Source organism: Scleropages formosus, chromosome 22 (genome assembly GCF_900964775.1).
Source record: "Scleropages formosus chromosome 22, fSclFor1.1, whole genome shotgun sequence".
Classification (NCBI taxonomy): Eukaryota; Metazoa; Chordata; class Actinopteri; order Osteoglossiformes; family Osteoglossidae; genus Scleropages; species Scleropages formosus.
This window is the reverse complement of record NC_041827.1, coordinates 11,827,194-11,848,480: the sequence shown is the minus strand read 5'-3', so window position 1 is coordinate 11,848,480 and position 21,287 is coordinate 11,827,194.

The following is a 21,287-nucleotide window of genomic DNA, read 5'->3' as shown; positions in this document are numbered from 1 at the left end:
ATGTCACTATGGAGTTATTATTGTCCTGTCCTCCATAAAGCATATTGTTGATAAGTCAATTCCCTATATTTATTAAAGAATTTATTCATTTACATAACTGTTTGCTTTTGTCCTTAATACTGTATCTTAGTTGTACGTCTTATATATTGTTTTAAATGCAGTATGTATTATCTGTGATGGCCTGTCATTTGTTTCGTCTGTGACCTTGTAAAGGCACTCTAAATTTATCATTAGGTTAGAGTACTATATAATAATAAACTGAACTGTAAATCATATTATGTTAACTTATCTCTTTGACCAACAGAAATGGTTTAACATCCAGTACAGTAAAGTGTGGTTCAAAACTACATTCAATGCATTCAAGACAGTGCTTTGCTTTCACGACAGAGAAACATTGAATTCCTACTAAACAAAGAAACAGCTACAGATCTCTAACAAGGAATGTTAAGGAGTTCCATCATGGCCAAATACTACAAACAAATTACAATACAGAACCTCCAGCACTCTAAAAGGCTTATAGGCCCGTATGGGTTATGACGTGGGAGACAGTTACTGTTTTCGTTTGTAACAAAAAACAACGAAATAACTGAAAATTAGGAGAGCAGGACAACTGATACAGATATTCGTATTCTGTGAGCGATTAACAGCAGCAGCAAAAAGAACTCAAACCGTTTCATCTTCTGAGGGCTCCACAGCTGGAATCCCAGAAGAATTAGGTGGAAGGTTCCTCCGTTTTGCAAATGCTTCGCATGGCATGATAAGGGAAAAAGGCAAGGACTTGATTTTGCATAACAAGCTATTTTATGACCACAAGTTCCTGGGCAGTGAATATAGACGTTCAAAAAGGATCTAGGAGGAACTCTGAAGGTGAGATTGTGTAAGTCAGCCTTTCAAAGCTATCAGTCTGATAAAGTTCAAGGACATATATCATACATATTTCATGTCTGTTCACATCCAAGTCTGCCGTAGCTTTCTCTAAGCAGGAGATCCAACTTTTTATTTATTATGTGTCAGCATGCTATGTCAACCATAGCAAAATATGTTTTTCAGCTATGTAGAAATTTGTCAAATGAAAATGTTGCTGTATATTCAGCAGTGTCAGTGACTAGTGCAGACACATTACGAAAATATATCGGGTCAGTGGTATTTCTGAGAAATCATTTCCATACATTTTTACAAAAAGAAATGATAAAGGAGAGATGCAGAATTTTCCTGTCCCTGTAGAAATAGATGTTTGATGCCACAGACTCTAACCTTGTTTTTAACCATTAAGCATGATTCCCTCAAATATCATGCAAAATCATCTTAACTTGAAATAGCTTTCATATATACTCAGCATGCTAACTGACATGAAGAACAAATAGGTAATGCAGTTACCTTAAATATTTAATATTTCACGTTACTGAATTATGTTTCGGGCTCGCTGTGTGGTGGGTCTTGGGTTCGAGTCCTGCATGGGGTGCCTTGCGATGGACTGGTGTCTCGTCCTGGATGCGACCCCTCTCCCTCCGGCCTTGCGCCCTGTGTTGCCGGGTTAGGCTCCCATTTGCTGCAAGTCCACTCAGGACAAGCAGTTTCAGACAGTGTGTGTGTGAGAATTATGTTTCTGTTTATTGATAAAGCAACAGTTCCAGAAGATCCATCAGCAATTTTACAATTACTATGTGTTTGGCGGCCAATATAAAGAGAAAAGTGTTTAAAAAAGAAACTGAAGTAACTTTTTATGCCCAGTAGCAGGCTGCATATTAGAAAGGTTGTGTGTGCTCTATTACTGCATCCTTTTAATACTAAAAAGAAAATGACCAAAAAGATCACACAGATGAAGAGAAATAATTTCAGGTATTAATCTGGTTGTTTTTATTGTCAGGTCTTGTACTATTTTGAACACCAATACAGCTGATCTAATCAGTGACCCTGACGGCTGACATTTTTCTCGAAATCAGTAGAATTCTGTGCAAGAAGAAATTGCTAAAAAGTTCAGCGGAGGCTGTACTAACCCCAGAATAGTCAAAATATAGACACCATAGTGTATGGATGATGGTAAATTCTAAAATGCAGTAGAGTGAAAATTGCATTTACACTAGGGCTCCATTCGAAGCAACGATCTTTCATTAATAAGCTTGATGATGAAAAAACTAATGAGAAATGTAAAAAAATGTCTTTTTAATGGCAGGTTTTGGACATGAAGCACTGTTGTTTCAGCGACTATGTGTGAATATGACTAGAGAATGCTATCTAGTATACTGCCACAACACTAATGCAGAGGTGAAAGGCCATGAGGTCCAAATATGGTTCTGACTGAGTTTGATAAAGAGATCATTCAGTTTATACCAAGTGCTCTGCACCATTTTACAGAATTTGTAAAATCCTACTGGTTAAGAGATATTTAAGTTATGTCTTCTTAAAAAGGCTTATAAAAGGCTTATACTATAATGCAAAGAGATTCATGTAAGGATGTATAATAAAACTGAGAATTTCAAATGATCATAAACAAGGCTCAGTAGCATTCTACACTTGATCTGGCCAGTTGGTATTGGCAGGCTGAAGTAGATCCATGCAACCAGGAATAAACAGCTTTCATCACATTCCTGCATCTTTATGAATTTTAATGGATGCATATGAGTTTGTCCAGGGCTCCTGCAACATTACAGGGACTGAGTCAGTGCTGGGAGAGATAAGCGGATGGCTTATAAAATTAGTCTGTATGACATAGTTAAATACTTAATTCTAACAGTCACATTTCACACCTTCAGACAGTTCTTTAAGAACATCGGAAAAAAAAAAAAAAAAACAACCAGAACTGCCAAAGCTATCCCTGTTGTTTTGTCGTAAGGTATTGTATTGAAATGAGAACAACATAGATAGAGACAACGGAAAGCACAGTGTTTTAATGTCACAGACTTGTAAAATACCAGTTGCTGTTTCAAGACTTTCTGCTGCAGCACCCTTGTGCAAGCTATGCAACCTTAATTGCTGCAGTTAAGTATCCACCTGTGTAAATGGATAAAACCTAACATGCATCAATTAAAAGCATCTGCTGAAAAACAAGCAATTTTAACAATAGGCTGGTGTCCGCCACACTTTTCTTCAGGTTCAGCAACTCCAACTAGCGGTCAGTGTAATGAAGTGTTAATCAAGTTTAGCTGCTTGCATTAACAGTGACACCAAGGTCTCTCCAAAGGCCTCTGGGGTCCTAAGAGACTGAGACGGGCTGTAATGGGACCCCAGTATTTTTATACTTTGGTCTCTGTTTACTGGCCTCACAAAGGCTCTTCGGCAGAACTGCAAACACTCGTCAATCCTTTATCCTTCAGCTCTGACAGATTCCAGGAAATTAACACTGATATGTGTTTTTTCAGAAGCGGCAGTGTTTGGAAAAGTATACAGAAAACAATACACACACACACACACATTTTCAGAACTGCTTGTCCCATACGGGGTCACAGGGAACCGGAGCCTACCCGGCAACACAGGGCGTAAGGCCAGAGGGGGAGGGACATACCCAGGACGGGACGCCAGTCCGTCGCAAGGCACCCCAAGCGGGACTCGAACCTCAGACCCACCAGAGAGCAGGACCGTGGTCCAACCCACTGCGCCACCGCACCCCCAGAAAACAATAGCTGTATTTAAATGAATAACTTGTTCTTCAAAATTATGCCAACTTCATAGGTGAATGGAAGGGCTAGCCAGTCAAATCTGACTTCTGGCAACTACTTGCCTGGTTTTCTAGGCAGTAGAACAGAAGTGGTTTTGCCAGTACCTTATTCTGTACATGTGCGCATTGGGACAACCATATAAACGTCACGCAGCCTGAGCCGGACACAAACCCATGTGAAGCATCAGGTTTACCTGCCGTGCTTGTGTGTCCCCACACCAATGTTGCAGCTATATGTAAAAGTGGATATTAACTGGCTGTTAACCTTGCTAATTACAGACAAGGAAGTAAACCAAGAATGACGTAAATGAAAACGTGCTTATTACTATATGACAGGCACCACATGGCTTCATGTTCTGTTGTTATCTGCCAACTCCACCTATCCCATAGGCTTCATAAACCACTCTATGATGAAGCAGCTTTGCTAATTACAAAGTCTACATGGAAAAGTTCTATTTTTAGCTCATTTATTAGCCTTTACTTAGACAGGTCTATCCCAAATGGTTTACATAGCCACGCATCAATAAGACTGATGGGTATGCAAGCTGTACTTCCAAATGTTCCTATCTTTGCATATTTGGTTTGTGTGCTAGCAGCTGCTTTATTAATGGTTTGACTAAGCCTGTCTACTTTCATTTTTTTAAGACTCATGTGTGTGAATTTGGCCAAATTGTCACTTTGAAGTTATTTCTAGTGAATTAACTAGCACAAGCATGGTCTGATTACTTCCAAACCAGAACCAGCTGCAGTCAATAAAGCCAAACTCACCTAGATGGCGATGAGCATAGACCAGCTTGTTCTTTTCTCAGTACAAGCTTCTTGTGGTTGTAATCCAAAAACATTAGTATGATGGGAAAATAGGTGAACTTCATGGAAAAAACTGAATTTGACTGATTTCTAGGGAGAGATGGTGTGAGAGAGAGAAAGAAAGAAAAATAAAATACACAAGCAGGCTTTTATATATATATATACACACACACACACACACACATATACATATATACATATACTGTACATATCTGTTCATGTATTTTTTGACACACAAGCTCTGGCATCCAGTATTACACATTTACCTGTCCTGGGATATAGTTGGATAAAGTCTGATGAAAAGGAAGGGTAATGTAGATGTTTATATTGATTTATATACAGAAGTTAACCGCAGCTGTGGTAGCGTGACCTGTTTCATCTTGAAAACACTCAGTAACTGCCATCTCTGAAGAATTAGGTGCAGGGGTTCCCTGGTTTACCAACACCTGTCGTGGTGTGGTGCAGAAAGAAAGCACCAGTTTTGGATAGAGCTGAACAGCACTCTGTACATAGGAATCAAAAAACAAGAACTGTACCTTAACTGTTACAGAAAATGTATTTTCAAAAATCTCATGTCTCATGTCAGTTCCAGTTCACATCAGTCAATGCTTTTTAGCCCACTGAGAAATCAAATGCATGGGTAAACTGTAAATTTGCAATGTTCAGACCGCATGGAGGTACCCACACTTCTGCATTACTGTGAATGCTACTGTGTACTTTATTTCATTTATGTACCAAATTAATATCTTCATATGCATGTAAGTTACTGAAATTGTTACATAAACTCATAAACATCAGGCAAAGACCATGTTTCAATACTGACACCTTCTCACACTGTCGACACATAATATATATTTGGCCCAATACCTCACTTTGGTATGTAAAAAAAATCCCACTGGATCTCATATGAACAGATTTTATGATTCAGCAGCAAGTAAATTTTTTAAAGACTGCCTATTTCAAAGCCGTTTGAAATCACTTGTTGTTGGCAGAATCTGACCTACATAACTCAAAGTCATTTTAACCTCTTTTTATATGAACCCTAAGAGTTTCTTTTTGCCTTTCCTTTTTCTTTTGCGCCGCTTCACACTGGCTCACTAATGCAGAGTGACGTAGAATAAGCCCTCATCCCTGAAGTAGTGTCTTCAATTTATTTTAAAATGCACTCAGACATGGCCAACCCCAAAGTGGAGCTATTGATCTGTTCCCCAGAATGAGGTCCCTCTTGCGCTGAATCATGCTCTGGGCTGTCTCTAACTTGGTTCGCAAAGAATGTAGAAATAGCCCAGTAGACCTAGACCTTCAGCAGTGGACCTCCTATGTGTGATTTAAACACACACCAAGAGGCCTTTTCTGGACCAGATGTACTTATTTAAATGCAAAGAATTTTTGCACAATTCGTCCAGAGTAAAAACACGTTAGATATCAGTCATGAAGATGTGTGGTCAGGCCGTTATGCTGACATATGTCATTTTGTATTGTCCCATATTAAAGTAGAACCAGAAGATTAAACCTGCATTTGTCAGTAACAGCAATTAAAGTCAACCCTCATTTTTTGCATGGCTGCAACATTTTAGTGAAACACACAATAGATGAATGAACAAAAACCTAAAAAAAAAACACGAACAAAGAAGATCAGTGACTGTTATCCAGTGCAACACTATAGAAAATGAGGTCATTGCAGTTTCCAGTCTAATAGTCACTTGAAATTAAGAAAAAAGAAAGAAAATCCTAGCAAAGGAAAGTAATGGAAAAACATGACACATTTAATTCGGTATTTGGATTCATGCAGCATAACACTTTGGTGGTTTGACGGGAAAACCTCTTTAGGTGTTGAAAAATTGAATTATGAAGTCCTTGCAGAGCACATCTGGATATTTCTGATCGTCATATTCATCTCATACATTAAGCAGGAGAATTATTAATTTTGGTCTTGTCTTATTCCATCATGCTCAAGCCTAAAAAGCTCATATAAAGAACCCAGAAAATGAGAAGAATTCTTCTTTGGGGAAAAAATTTGTTTTCTTAGTTGTATCAAAACAGAATTAAAACATAGAAACTATGTATTAGAGAGTCTCGGAGCATAATCAGCAGTTATAGTTTAAATTTCAGTCAACTGACTTTATGAATGGGCCACATATCATAACTTGCTGTTCATTGTAATGTATACATGTAGATTCTATGGCTAAACGACCGAGCAAATTCTTATCTTTTATGACAGACATTATTACTTTGCAATCAAAATTGGCCTCGAATAGATTTCAACCAATAGCGTAAGATAGAATGGTTTAGAGCATGCCAGCAGGAAGCCCTTCCAGGATTTTATTCCGTGCAGACTTCATTGGTTGGGCATTTAAATGCCTGTGATGAAGAACGGCAAGTCATTGATGCGCCCCAGAAGGCCACAGCACAACATCGAGGCCTTGTTATGATTTTATAATCACTCAAACGGCAAACTCCAATTAACACACCCACCCCTTTGCTGTCCATCCCGCAGCTGGGCCTTCTTACAAAAAATGGGTTGCATTCGACATACGATATGTTTGGGGATTTGAGCAATGATAGAGAATGCCTTATTGAGGGTTCAGTGCAGAGGCACAGAGGAGGCGCGCTCAGCCTCCACAAACTGACGGCTGCAGTCTCTTTGTGAACCTGATCGTGTAATTTTCCCTTTTCTGGCAGGCTTAATAGCACCGTGTGTGAAGGTGACAGTCAGGCACTGTCCCACGTACACTGCTCGCTGGGAAGCATAACGTGAAAGAACAGCACTTCTGTTTTTCTGATTTTTTTGCTACCAACATGAAAGCGTGAATTCAACGGTAGAGCAAATGTTACATAGCTGAATCGAGAGGCAGTGACATGTTGGGGACCTGAAAGTGACCTTGCTGGCAGATTACATCCCATGGCTCACTGTGCAACTTTTAATGGCATTTCAGCTTTACCTGCCAGAAAGGGAAAACATACGTTGTTTTGCTATACGTGTGTCACATGAGAATCCTCAGAGAGGCCAGAAACATCTCTTTCTCGCTAATGACACTCCTTGGTTCCACTGAAGTTTGACACCTGCAAACTTTTCCTGCCTTGCTTGTCCTGCCTGTCTTACCAATAAGCATTTTTAATTGTGTTTTGTTACTGCCAAATATGGAATTAATCTTCCAGTATTTAACTTTTCATAATTGACATTTCTACAACATGCGCGCATTTGGACTGTTATACAGGATTAGGGAAATGGCATAGTTAATTAGATTTCTGGAGTTATCTTGTTTGGCCTCAGACCAATTAGCAAATAATAAGTGTACAAGGGATAAAAAGGCTTCAGAGACAATAAAATGCCAAACATGTGAGCGGAGGTCTCACAGCAGGTCTACAAAGTTGCTAATTAAGATCAGGGAACCCAATAAATGCTGCCATTTCTTCTTCACCTAAGTGGCTGCAACACAAACCTTTGCATGTAACTTGTCTATAACTGGAAAACTATGTGCACCGCAGGCACGGTTATGCATTCTTTATGGAAGCGATGGAGTTATCTTTGTTTATTGCCGAGCTGCTCTGGCTCATCGCTGACTTGGCTTCCTGTCCCTAAGCTCAAACCAAGGGGAATTATCACCCGCGTCATGGGCCTTCAAAGAAAAAGATAAATAGGCCAAGGTGGCCTGCCAACGTCTCTGGGATGACTCGCAGCGCACCGGAAAGGAGCCTTCGAGTCATTGCACACAGCGGGATCTCTTGGGGGCGGAGCCACCCGATGGCACGGCAGCACGTTCGGCAAACTGAGCACGTACAGCTATCGGACACAGACAATTCCAGGCACGCAGGCGGGCCTGCGAAGGACCGAACCTGGGCCCTGACTTCTGTAGGCGTTGTGCACTGGCACTAGAGACGTGTCTGAAAGTGGCTCTAACTCCACCTGCTGGGAAGAAACACCGATGCCTGTCTGCACATGCCCCCCCCTCCCCCTGCTCCACCCTCAGTACCTGTTCTAGGGGCATGAGGGCACTCGCCGCGGTGAGCAGAGAGATAATGAAAGGAGGTGAACAGGCAGATGAAGGATCAGACCATATGAAAAAGTACTGGACGTCGTACTGCCATATAGAGTCTCAGCAACAGGGGAAACCAATCGATATGGAGGTGTGCCTGCGCACAGCAGAAGGGACCGATGAAGCATCTTCACCTTCCCTGTACCTCCCTCTAGTTCAACATTTAGATGAAAAAATACTGGATCTTCTATTGGCGTGCACAAGCTGGCCAGCAGGGCAAGTCAATCGATTTAGGCGCATATCTAAACAGAAGAAATTTTTCCCTCACACACACTGCCTTCTACTTCAAGTGCTTTTTTTAATAAATTTTCCTGCATCCCCTGGTGCCATCTCATTATCCTCAAACAAGTGAAAAAATCTGATGTGCTCTGATATTCGCACGCATTGCAGAGGAAGGACACCTCGTTCAACTAAATCCATATCGATTCCGTTTTGAAAACATTACAATTGGACATTCGGCTGCCTTCAGGAGTTATGATTTGTACAGAATCATTCTGTATTATCCTTGCGGAACTGCTTGTCCTACCTGTGAACTGCTATTTAAATAAACACAAATATTTTCCAGCTGCTCGATGCTCAACAAGACACTGTTTACAGTTGTACGCACACATTACATGAGGGACTTGCAGGGGCACTTGCCCTTACATACAGAAGAGTGTGAGACGTGGAAGCAATTGTGTGTTTACTGTTATACACTTGACAAAACAATAGTCTGACTTGTACAGTTATTTACAAGCATTTGAGTCAATGCACCAAAACTCCATTACAGTTTAGAATGGACTTAACAAACATTTGATTTCTGTATTGATGTAGTTTATTGCAGGTACTGGAATTTTCATTGATTGGGGGAACAGATGAAAGAAAGATGAATAAAAGTATAGAACACCACTCTATCCATTTCCAAGAGGAAAACAACCTTTCCTCGTAACACACAGGCAGCATAAAAGGTGTTAAATCCCCACCCCCCAACGCTCCATAACTTCAATCTGTCAGTCGCAGAAATATTTGCACTTCTAATACTGGGAGAATGTGACTGGTGGCAGAAATCAATTCTTGTAAAATACATTTTTGTAACTTGAAAATCTTCGGAAAGACAAGTGTAACTTTTTCCTTGCTGAGAAGTTGGCGTGAGGAGACTGCCAGTGTTATGCCAGTATTACCCTCATAGGAGTGGGTTTGTCAGAATCTTTTTGTTTTGCGCATCCAATAAAAATATTCTCGCACTCAAAAGCTTGAATAAGGGCAGGGCGGATTAAATCAGTCAGCGGCTCTCTGCCATCTGCAAACAATGACAGGCCAAAGTCAAAAAAAGCCTTCATCTGCTGGTGGGGCTCCTGGGCCTGGGATTCAGCGTCCCCCACTGGCGTTCAGCAACGCATCTTACAAACTGACATGCTCAGGTGAGGCAACATTTTGTCAGATGTGACAGTGCGCGCATTTCACCGGTGAGAAATGAGCAGCTGCTAAACGTGTATACACATAAAAGCTCAGAACTACAGAATCAATCATGGGGAATGGAAAACAATGGGGAGTTGCTCCCGTGGCTGTGTGAAATGGGGAAACAAGCGCAATGTAAGCGAAGCACCATGAAAACCTCCAAATCTGTCAGGACGTGTTTCTCGACTGTCAGCTGCACCTCACTGGTGATTCGAACGGGTGTTACGGTGCTGGCTTGCGGAGTTTAGCGTTGCTCTTATTATCGCGAGCCAAATATCCTTTGATTCAACCTGTCGATCTGTCTTTTGATGTCATTAGCCATTTGCTTTCTGACGATTACAAAGCAAAGTCTTCGCACCTCCGTAACCACTGGCACTGAAAGGAGTGTATCTCACATTCTGCGGCAAAGAACGGTTTCCTAACGGTCTCTATAGAACTCGGAAAGCCATGGACTTGCGTTGCCATCCAGCCAAGTCAACTCTGCCTTCAGGAACATGTCTCTGAAAGGACTATTTATTATAAGTATATAATATACATAATTTTAAAATTATATTTGACATATTATACAGTATATGATAGATAGATAGATAGATAGATAGATAGATAGATAGATAGATAGATAGATAGATAGATGTCACTGTCACTTTTTAGATTGTTAATATTGTTAGTTGCGTTTCTGTCTGTTTCCTTACTGTAGGGAGAAGTCCAGCACAACACTTGGACAAAAAAGAGAAGTCATCAAAAGCAGCGAGACACTTTCCTTCCAGCATGATCTCAACGTTATTTGCAAGTATCACTGTGAGAGAAAAATCTTTGTTAATTCCTTTATGCCTTTGTGGAAGAGTTGGAGTCAAGGTCCTCGTGAGGTTCTATGAATTCATGCAGCTGTTGCATCACTCATAATTTCAGAGGGTTTAACAACAAACACAGTCAGCTCTGAATGTTTACTTGCCTTTGACCAGAAAAACTTGAATAGTTTAGTTTTACTGTTCTGATACTACAGCTTTGTCAGAAAAAAAAATCCACCTTCTTAATCTATATGATAGATAAATGGCTGCAGAGATTTTTTCAGCTCATCATGATTGTGTCCAGCCGCTGCACACTCTGTTTGGGTCCAAGTTTAGATAGATAGATAGATAGATAGATAGATAGATAGATAGATGAAGAAGAATGATTATTGCTACAAGGACACATGAATGAATAGCTTATCCTAAAAAGGAGGAGCAGGCAGAGCTAGAAATCAGATTTCTCATGGGTTCAAATGGGTTTTTCCGGAAACGAGCGATGTCATTCCCTACACAGAACATGTCGCTGCAAAACATGGCTGCTCAGAGCTCCCCAATGTCACTTTGGTCACAGTGTCATTGAAGTCCAATTACAGTTGCCATTATTACAGTCAGAGAGTAATCTGCTGTGAGTGATAGGCAATTGAACCGGTCCCCCTTTTTGAGAGATGTTATCATCTTTTCTCCTTAATCTAAAATGCTTTCCTATTTTGTAGTTAGGGAGAAGTTTTGTGACTTCTGCCTGTGTGTTGAGTGTTAGGGAGCAGTCCATAAGTGTAACAGCTTTAATTTACTGATGAGCACCTTCAGTTCTTTATGTTGTAGCTTGATATGAAAGGTGTTGTATAATGGCAGGGATTCAGTCATTCTGTGCACCAACAAGTCCTTGTTCTCCAGGCCACTGAGCTCAAATTGGAACCTTACAACAATCACATTATAATGCGAGACCAAACAATAAACGAGGTATACAAAATGGATGTCATTGAATTCATTTCATATAGAGGTCCACTAAAACTAAAATAACTAAAAGAGCTAATCATAGGTCTTGACGTATTTTTTAATGATATCTAAGGTCATATATGGTTCATGCACACAAAAAAATATCAAAAATCCTGATTTCTGGTACACTACAAGGGATTGGCTCAGTATTAAATGGAATGAATATTCTTGGCAGGAACATTTTTATTGACTTTAATTTCTTCACCAGAACTGTTACCTGGCAAAATCGCACACCCTTTATTCAGAAGTTGTACCTGTTTAATATCCAAACAGCTTCACCAGTGTAATTTGCTACACCACATCTTCGATGCAAGCTGCATTCTCTTGCTAATTACAGCACTCCATGAAAAATTGTGGTTACTTACAGATGCCTCTTTGAAGTAATGAGTAAAGCTGAAGTCGGGAAGAGACATCATTTCCAACATTTCAATAAAACTGATATAGATATAGATATAGATATAGATGAGTTTTGAGAGGCTCCCTGTAAGAAGCCCATCCATGTGCCAAACAAAACATCACAGTTCTACTCTATTTGCTTTCTGTATGTCTTTTAAACATCTTCAGTTCACACCTTTTCAGGGTAATAAGATAATAATCAATGCCTGGAAATTGGAACTTTCATTTGGATTTGTCAGCCTATTCTTTATGTAATATTTCTGGTGGAGTCAAAAAGCGGTGGTGAAAGTTGAGATTTGTTAGCTGTCTGAATTCTCTGACAGAGCACAGACAAAGGATCTGTCAGTGAACTGACACTCTTCTGGTGCCCCTTGGGCAGAATACTGACAATGGATCCGTTACAGGCAGCAGAGGGTCAGGACAAGGTCACAAAAGAGGATCTATGGTTGGAAAAATCAGTGGTGGTCAGCACGATAAACACCGTGTCATAATTATCATGTTTTCTTTACACGTTAAACCACCCAAATGTTATTTAACATAAACAAAATATGGGATTTAACATTTAATATTAACAGCTGACATGATGACTCAGTTGAAGGAGAAAGCATATGATCTTGTGACTGATTGTCTCATCTAATTGCACAGTCTTTGAGAGCCATTACTGTTCCAGTTATACCATTTAAAGACTGCATTGTAGTTTTTGTGCTCATGTTACACCGTCTGTAGACAAATAACTGTGGAAGAACAAAACTCCTTTAGAATGCCACCTTCCCTAAAAAGGATAGGGAGAAATGAGATGTCATGAGATTCTTGGAAAGATGATAATGTGCCGTGAACACAAAAACCCCATCAGTCGTCCCCAGTAGTCTTTTCTTCTTGTTTCATAGATAAACATTACATTTCACTTCTTGTGTGCAACATGGCATATCTAATGAAGCTGTGCTAAGTGGTGTTTGATTTGAGAAATTGTTTATGCGCACATAGCGGCTCCAGTGAGAACAGGCCACACTGACTGAGGAGAAAACTGTCATCTTCCACACCAAAGGCAACGTGACACTGTACAGTCAGGTAGGGCTATATGACAACTGCATTGACCCCTTCAAGTGCATAACTACCACACATCAGAACTCCGAGTGAACAGTATGTTCACTGCCCACTTGTAGGGTTCTCAGGGAAAACTCTGAATCCCACCAACATAGCAACCTCACTGTGGAGAGCCATCGCAAGGACTGAAGCCTGAGCTCCAGTGCCAAAAGCAGAACCCTTATCATGGATAAGTCAAATACTCTTATTAAGGCTACTTGGGACTCTTTCAAGGAAACCACTGTTTATTATCAGTTCAGGTATGTTTGCTTTTATTTATTTAGCAGACACTTTTTTTCCAAAGCAACTTTCAATGAACTCTATGTAGTGTTATGAGCCCACACACCTTATTCACCGAGGTGACTTACACTGCTAGAAACACTACTTACAAAGGGTCACTCATCCATACATCAGTGGAACACACTCTCTCTGTCTCTCTCTCACACACACACACACAATGGGTAGACTTGAACAACATGTCTTTGGACTGAGGGAGGAAACCAGAGCACCCAGGGGAAACCCACACAGACATGGGGAGAACATGCAAACTCCACACAGACTGAGCGAGGATCGAACCCCGAACCCACATCCTCTCGCACCACCCGGGCGCTGTGAGACAGCAGCGCTACTCACTGTGCTTCCCAAATAAACACAAATAAATGTTTATTTCTTATTGGAAAAATTGTATCATATGCATCACTCAGGACAAAAGTATATGCTAAATAAACAAATGTATGATAACTTCAAGCACCATGAAATATGATGCAATAACTATCCTCTCTAAAACTATCACGTGTGTAAGTTTTTGTCCTCCTCTCTGTCAGGCTCCAAAGTAAACAAGCATTGAAGTTCAGGCTGAATAAGTCTAATGCATCACACCTTGCAAGTTCTAGGCAATGCCTTGGAGATATGTTAAGAGTGCTGTTCGAGGTAGATTAGCTCCTGCAGCCAGGCGGCATTGATTGCAAACTCAGCAGAGTTGAAGGGGGCGCTCGTCTGATTGACCCAATCAGGCCAAATCATCATGGTGGAGAGAGGAGAGAGGACTGTCTGAGCAGATAAGTTCACCTCTTCTGGGATTCCAGCCCCCTAACCCCATGCAAACTTTCACAGTATTTGGTCTGAGATTCAATACACGACTCCCACTGATATTTAAGCTTAGCATATTGTGTCATGGTTAAACTTGTTTCTGTTTTTCACATAAAGATCAATATTGCAGGTTACCACATTTCTGTTAAAAGGTTAAGGGAAGTGAAAATGACAGAAAATAGCACTCATTTGATACATGTAACTGAACTGCACAGCAGTTAAGACTATTGCCTTAAAATCTTAAAGTTCTCAGTTCAAATCCCCCTCCTGCTGTAGTACCTTTGATCAAGGTTCTTACCCTGAACTGATGCAGTAAAAATTACTCAGTTGTATAAATGGGCACACAACTGAAAATATCTTGCTTTTGTGCAGATCTACCAGTATAAGTCATCTTGGACAATAGTGTCAGCAAAATATTGGCCAAGAACAATATTTGCAGTTTGTTTCTGTATTTTTATTTTTGTATTTTGGCAGCATGATCTTTATAGCTGAATGCCCTCTCTCCTGCACTGCATGGCTTTTGGCATTCCACTCCGGAGTGTGGAACCGGGAAGGGCGTCACACACCAGAGGAATGGGCTGAGGCAGATAGCAGCCCGTTCAGCACCGTGGACAGCGGCTCCTGCGCTGCGCACATGATGCAACAGTTCACTTGCTCCATGTTTCCTGATGAAGCCAGAGGCCTTGAGAGGAGGCAGTGCAGACGGAGCCGGGGAGCAGCTGCGGTGCACCGTATGTGTGCTGGTTCGTACCAACGGCATGGTAATGCTGCTTCCTGCAGTAAATCTGCCCCTCGTCACAATCAATTTGCACCCATATGGTCCTCTACCCCAAGCCACCACCAACACCATCTTGGGTCAGTTTGTTTGTTTGTTTCCAGCCTTACAGAAGAGTAGGGAGCCCTTCTGCCCTTTTCGTTAATGAAAGACCAGATCAACCTGAGTTCTGGTTCTCCCCTGTGTGTGTGGGTGGCTGGCAGTGCAAAGAGTCAACTGTGAACTCGAATATGGCCATGGATCCTCGTGTTTACTGCCATATTTTATTAGCTTTCATTGACAGTGGTCAATCCTTGTGATGCAGTTCTACATGAACTTTAGGTCTCTGGAAAAAAAACTTTGTGTGCAGTTAAGGCAATAAGCAGTACAGCACAGCCACTGGTGATGTGGTGCTTGAAAGGACCTTTGAGGAGCTAAAAATCTAAGATCCACTCTCCCTCCTTCTGTCATGATTTTTGTGCTTCTTAATCTGCCAGGATTTATAAAAATGAAATGGGTCCCTTAAATAGGCCCCAAATGACCTCCGAAACCAGCAGAACAGAGAAAATTTTGGGTAAATCCAGCCAAGTGGAGACCTCTCTGCTGCCCCACCCTCCCAGCAGTCCTCATAGATTCCCAAGTAAACAGGTATCATGCAGCGGATGGAGAACAGCTGTATAAGCCATTCAATATCTTTCCTTAGCAAGTACTGAATTCGGAATTTAGCAACGAACTACCAATTTATTATTGTATTATTCACTTTTTTTTTAATGGCAACTTTAGTTCTGTTAAATTGGCACTCAGTACTACATTACCCCACCAGTTAGTTCATCAAGTGACTTCTGGCAATTATTACTAGTGAGTTATTAGAACTTCTGTGATATTGATCTTCAGTTCATGCCAGTATGTGCAGGGCATATGTTTAGAAAAAACTAAATGGCAATAGAGTACCATGTGATTTTCATGACTGCAGGGTTATTCATAATTTAGCAGTGAATGCCAGCTAGAGGCTCTGTGCAGTCAAATTCCACTGTAATTTCAGAATTCCTCCAAGGCACTGCAGCTTTGTGCCACCTGGTGGAAAGAAAGGCAAGTTAAACGTCTAAGGGGCAAAGAGTTACATCGCTCGGTGGTTTTGCAGAAACGTGTCATATCAAGGATGGAAACATGCATTCCCAAATATTCAATCCTACCCCAGTGTCTTCCTGTGTATAAATATCGTGCTTTTCATTCATTGCTTTTTGCCATTGCTGTTCATTCCAGATCAGAGGGTGTGCCGCGTTTCACATCATCTCTGTTTAACCACACTGTGTCACGTTTCCAGGAGGCTCTGCAGCCCAGCAGCAGCCTGGGAACACCCTGCTTCTTTGCTCCTGCTGCTGGAGCTAAAGGTCTTTCCCTGGAAGGAGATGTTTTGTTATATTGAACTCCAGTGATCTCTCTGATCTTCTTCTCATTGTCTCACTCTCACAAACACGCACTTATGGTGTGATGCTCCTTGTGTGCTTTGAAGTAGGGATATGAACAATGGTGAGGCTTTCTGTAGTTGCACAGCCAAGAGACACTTCCCATTGTATACGGTCTGCGAAGGCATTACGTATGTGAATATGTCACTACTATCACGCACGGCTGTAGTCAGCGTGACTCTGGATTGCAAATCAGCGCCGGCAAAAGGAAAAAACAAAAAATGTATATATTTTATTCTAGCCAGGTCTCCCCTAAATCTAAAAAATGCACACGGCAGTGTCATACGCTATGCTGATTTGGAACTCTGTGTGTGCGCGCACATTTGTATAAAATGGCTAATGATTAAGACTCGTATTTGAGCCTTGCAGGAGAGTGTTGGACATGAATTTGAGAAAATAGTTCAGTGTAAAAAAATTCTCATTTCAGAGCCCTTTCTTCCAGCCGTATGGTACCGCTGGTGCGTTTAAACACAACATTTCTGCAGAAGTTGGATGGGTTCCCTCTACATTTACATACTGGTGGATGTATATTTCACCTCCATTGAATTCTGAAATTGAACAATGTGGAATCCCAGGGGAACAGATGAAATATTCACCCTTCGGATTTAGCGATCACGTAATTAATCTGAAGCAAGAAAGCACACGATTGTTGGTGTTACAAGTGTTTTTCCCCTTGGTATGAATCAGTGGTCACACGCTGCTGTATTCCACTGGTGCAGCAAAATAAAAATGGGAGCTTGCATGTGCATTTCAGACAGCAGTCAATGTGACGAGACAGCAGATCAAACAACACGTACATACAGACTTACTGGCAAATACACAAACATTCACACACGTAAGGACTGTTCCCTGAGAAATAATGATGGGAGAACATGCACCTTGGCTTAATATCAGCACAGACTCAGTCTCTCCAGCTGAGGATGTATCAAACAACTATTTTTTTTAAACTAATGTTTTCATTTAAAAGCTTATAAAAGGGAGTGTTTCTTCAGTTCACCAATTCCATTTTTTTACATTACATTTACATTTATTCATTTAGCAGACGCTTTTCTCCAAAGCAACGTACATCTCAGAGAAAAAACAAATAGAGACATAAGTTGCAGACATGGGATTCTTAAATAAGCCTAGTTTGTTTCTTTCCACTTTATGCACCGATGTTCATCACACGAGTACGTGTGCAAAACTCAGGATAGACTAATCCTGATCACCTTCCTACAGTTTTTTTTTTTTTTTTAAAAAGTATGCAGACATTTACATACAATGCAGGAGTAGCGGCTTTGTAAAGGTTTATCTGGGGAAGATCATAAAGTTACGCTGCATGAACATTTACACCATACATGAGCTTGAGAGATCGTGGACGAAGTGAGTCCGGAAAAGGTGAGTTTTCAGACCCTTCTTGAATGTAGGCAGAGTTTCAGCAGTTCTGAGTGAGAGGGGGAGGTCATTCCACAAAATTCGAAGCATTTCAAAAAACAGCCCCTGCCATAAAATACGTTTTCAAAATGAAAATGCAGTAATTTTCTATGGCAGTCGTGATTTTTATAGGGCAAATCGAGTGTACAAATTAATTCTTCATTAGAGCTTTTTTTATATACTGCAGTTCCTTCCCTTTCAAGTTCACTGCTTCTGAGCCTTTGTGAAAATTCCCAGCTGTTTTAAGATCATTAGAAGTACTATAGTAATATTTTCAAAACAAGTGTTCAATCCAAGAGTTATTGCTTTGAAAAGCTGAAGTTCCAGTAGGGAAATTGACATTCAATTTTATTTCCTGAAAATTAAAGCTATATTATTATTATTTTAAAGTTACAAAGAAGTATTTCATTTGATGTGTTTTCTTCATTTCGTTAGCCTTATTGTAGAAGGCTGGCTCTAGGGTTTTTGGTGCCCCTAGGCAAGAATCAAGCCAACATCCCTTAGACTTCTAACTCTTAATTAATAAAGGTACTCATACATATACAATGAAAAAAAATATATTTTCGATATAGATCATACAGATCATGAAGAAGGGAAAATAATAGTACAATGTATTTGTTTTTCTAATATAATTACATATAACACATGTGAATGTGCACAGAAGGCAAATTTATACTTTGACTGAAATTCACTGAGGGAACAAATTGATAAACACTATCTACTGCATGGACAGACAGTCTGTTTCATAGAAGATGTGACCTACAACGTTTCAATGGTTCAAAGATAGAGTGTGTTTTATCTTCTTCTGCATTTTTCAGTTAATTCTGTTTATTATTAAACAAGCTTTTTAATTACTTTTTACATTGACCTTTATTCATTTAGCAGACACTTTTCTCCAAAGTGACGTACATCTCATAGAAAATGCAATGTGTGCATTACATGAGCAGAAAGAGAAACTTAGATGCAGATGCATGATACTTAAGTGCAGTTAGTTTCTTTCCACCATATGAACCAATGCTCAACACACAAGTAGCTGCATAAAACTTTATGAGAATATCCACGATTCCTGATCACCTTCCTAGTAATTTTTTTTCAAGATATTGTACATATAGACATTTGCATTACATTACAGGAGCTGCATAAAGGTTTATCCGGGTATGACCTTAAAGTTACGGTGCATGAACATTTACACCTTACATGAACTTAAAAGATCATGGGCAAAGTGAGTCTGAAAAAGGTGAATTTTAAGACCCTTTTTATATATGGACAGAAATTCAGCAGTTCTGAGTGAGAGGGGGAGTTTGTTCCACCACAACGGAGCCAGAACTCAGAATCTCTGTGCTTTACCTTCTGTGCGTGAGACCACCAAGCAGGCGGAAGGAGAAGAGCGAAGGGGTCTGGTTAGGGTGTAGCAGATGATCAAGTCCTGTAAATAGCTGGGAGCAGTTCTATTGATGCATTTGTAGACAATAACCAGGGTCTTGAATTTGGTCCGTGCAGCTATAGGAAGCCAATGGAGAGAAATGAGGAGAGGGGATACATGGGAACGCTTCGGCAAGTCTAACACAACTCGTGCAGCAGCATCCTGTATCGGCTGCAGAGGTTTGATGGCAGTGGCGGGAAGGCCACACAGGAGAGAGATGTTTTTTATTTCAGTCCATTTATTTCAGGCGAGCGAGTTTTTTCATTTCAGTACAAAAATATGCCCCCAAATTTCAGAACCCCTAGGCAATTGCCTAATTATGAAAGCAGCCCTGGAAGAGGAAAAGAAATATGACTACGTGGTTTGCGCTGATAAATATTAGCTACCCAAGACACACAGTACAGATGTTTCGGTATCAGTAGCATACAGCATATTCTCTATTCATCACTAAAATTTTTCAAGCAAACATTTTCTCTACCTACGTGGTGTTCCAGCAGAAGAAGAAACTGGCATTTAATGGTGCCCTTAAGAGAAGAAACAAGAAGCAAGCAGTAGGTCCCTCCCGCACATTAACTCTGGAGACGTAACAGGTGGGACCGTTCTCATTCCACATCCCGTACGCTTGCTCACGAACGTTCCCGTCATCGCGCTGCCACTAAACAGCGCACTCCTACTCTACAGCAAAGAAGCGGTTAAAGCAGAAAGGGCCACTTAAAACCAAGAAATACGGCTTCAGCCCGCAAGACAATAATAATTGTATTTCTTTTCTCGTCGTAAATACCCAGGTACGTAAAATCAATGTAGAAGGACCCAATAACCATCTATCTCTGGCTCCCTGCCTGAGCACTATCAGTCCACCTTGAGGCCACTATTACCACAGAGCAGCGTTTGAAACCCTTGAAACCCACACTGGAGCAGCAGTGGCCCAATCGATGTAGCACTGCTGCATCTAAAGCGATTCCGCTCGGCCTGTGATGGGCAGGGGGTGTTGGGGACGATACGAAACGTAGAGCTCTCTATTAGAATTCTGTCAGAGCCCATGAAGTGTGTTTCACACACTGGACTTTGTGCTGCTCTCTGTCAGTAAACAGGTTCCAGCTCAACTCGCCATGACACGAGTGCAACTCGACTCCAAGAGGAGTGTGTCAGTGAGTGAGTGTGTGTGTGTGTGTGTGTGTGTGTGTGTGTGTGTGTGTGTGTGTGTGTGTGTGTGTGTGTGTGTGTGTGTGGGAGGTTCGCCTGTGTGTCCCCATCCCTGTTTTCATTCCAACCTATCTTCTGGTCTTAATTGGTCTAATTAGTTAATTGAGTCAGTATTTTTTTTTTTTACTATTTAATTCTGCAGCTTTTATATATGTGACCAAGGAAAGAACAGAGACCATTTCACATGCTGATGTGTCCCTCCCAGCTGCTCTTGTTCATAAAACAAAAATCCAGCTAATTAAGTAGCTAGATGAAAAAGCTAATTACGTAGTTAACAGAGCTAAAAGCGCAAAAACAGATACCTGCATTATGCCTCCAAGAGCTGGGTTTCATGCCCCAGCCTTAGAAAAGGCATACCCAAGGCAGAGAAGTTAATTTTATTTTTATTATATCAAACAAAATGGGAGGAATAATGTTCTTGTTGCAAAAACATGAGCTACATGTTTTCATCTATTGCCATGCCATTAAATACTTTGCCTGTCTCTTGGGACAAAGATATTTTTGCCATGGTATTTTTTACTGCACTATATTGATCTCCAGGGACTAGACATTTAGTATCACACAGCAACGAAACTGAACTTAGGTAATGCTAGATGACAATTTCCCCCCAGTATAAATAAATAAGCACATTCTATTTTCCAAAAGTTGTGCATTAAATTTTAAAATGCGCTCTATGTTGGCAAGGAAATGTACACTTGGAGCGTAACGTGGGCTAGATGGCGCTTCATGAGTATTTGTTT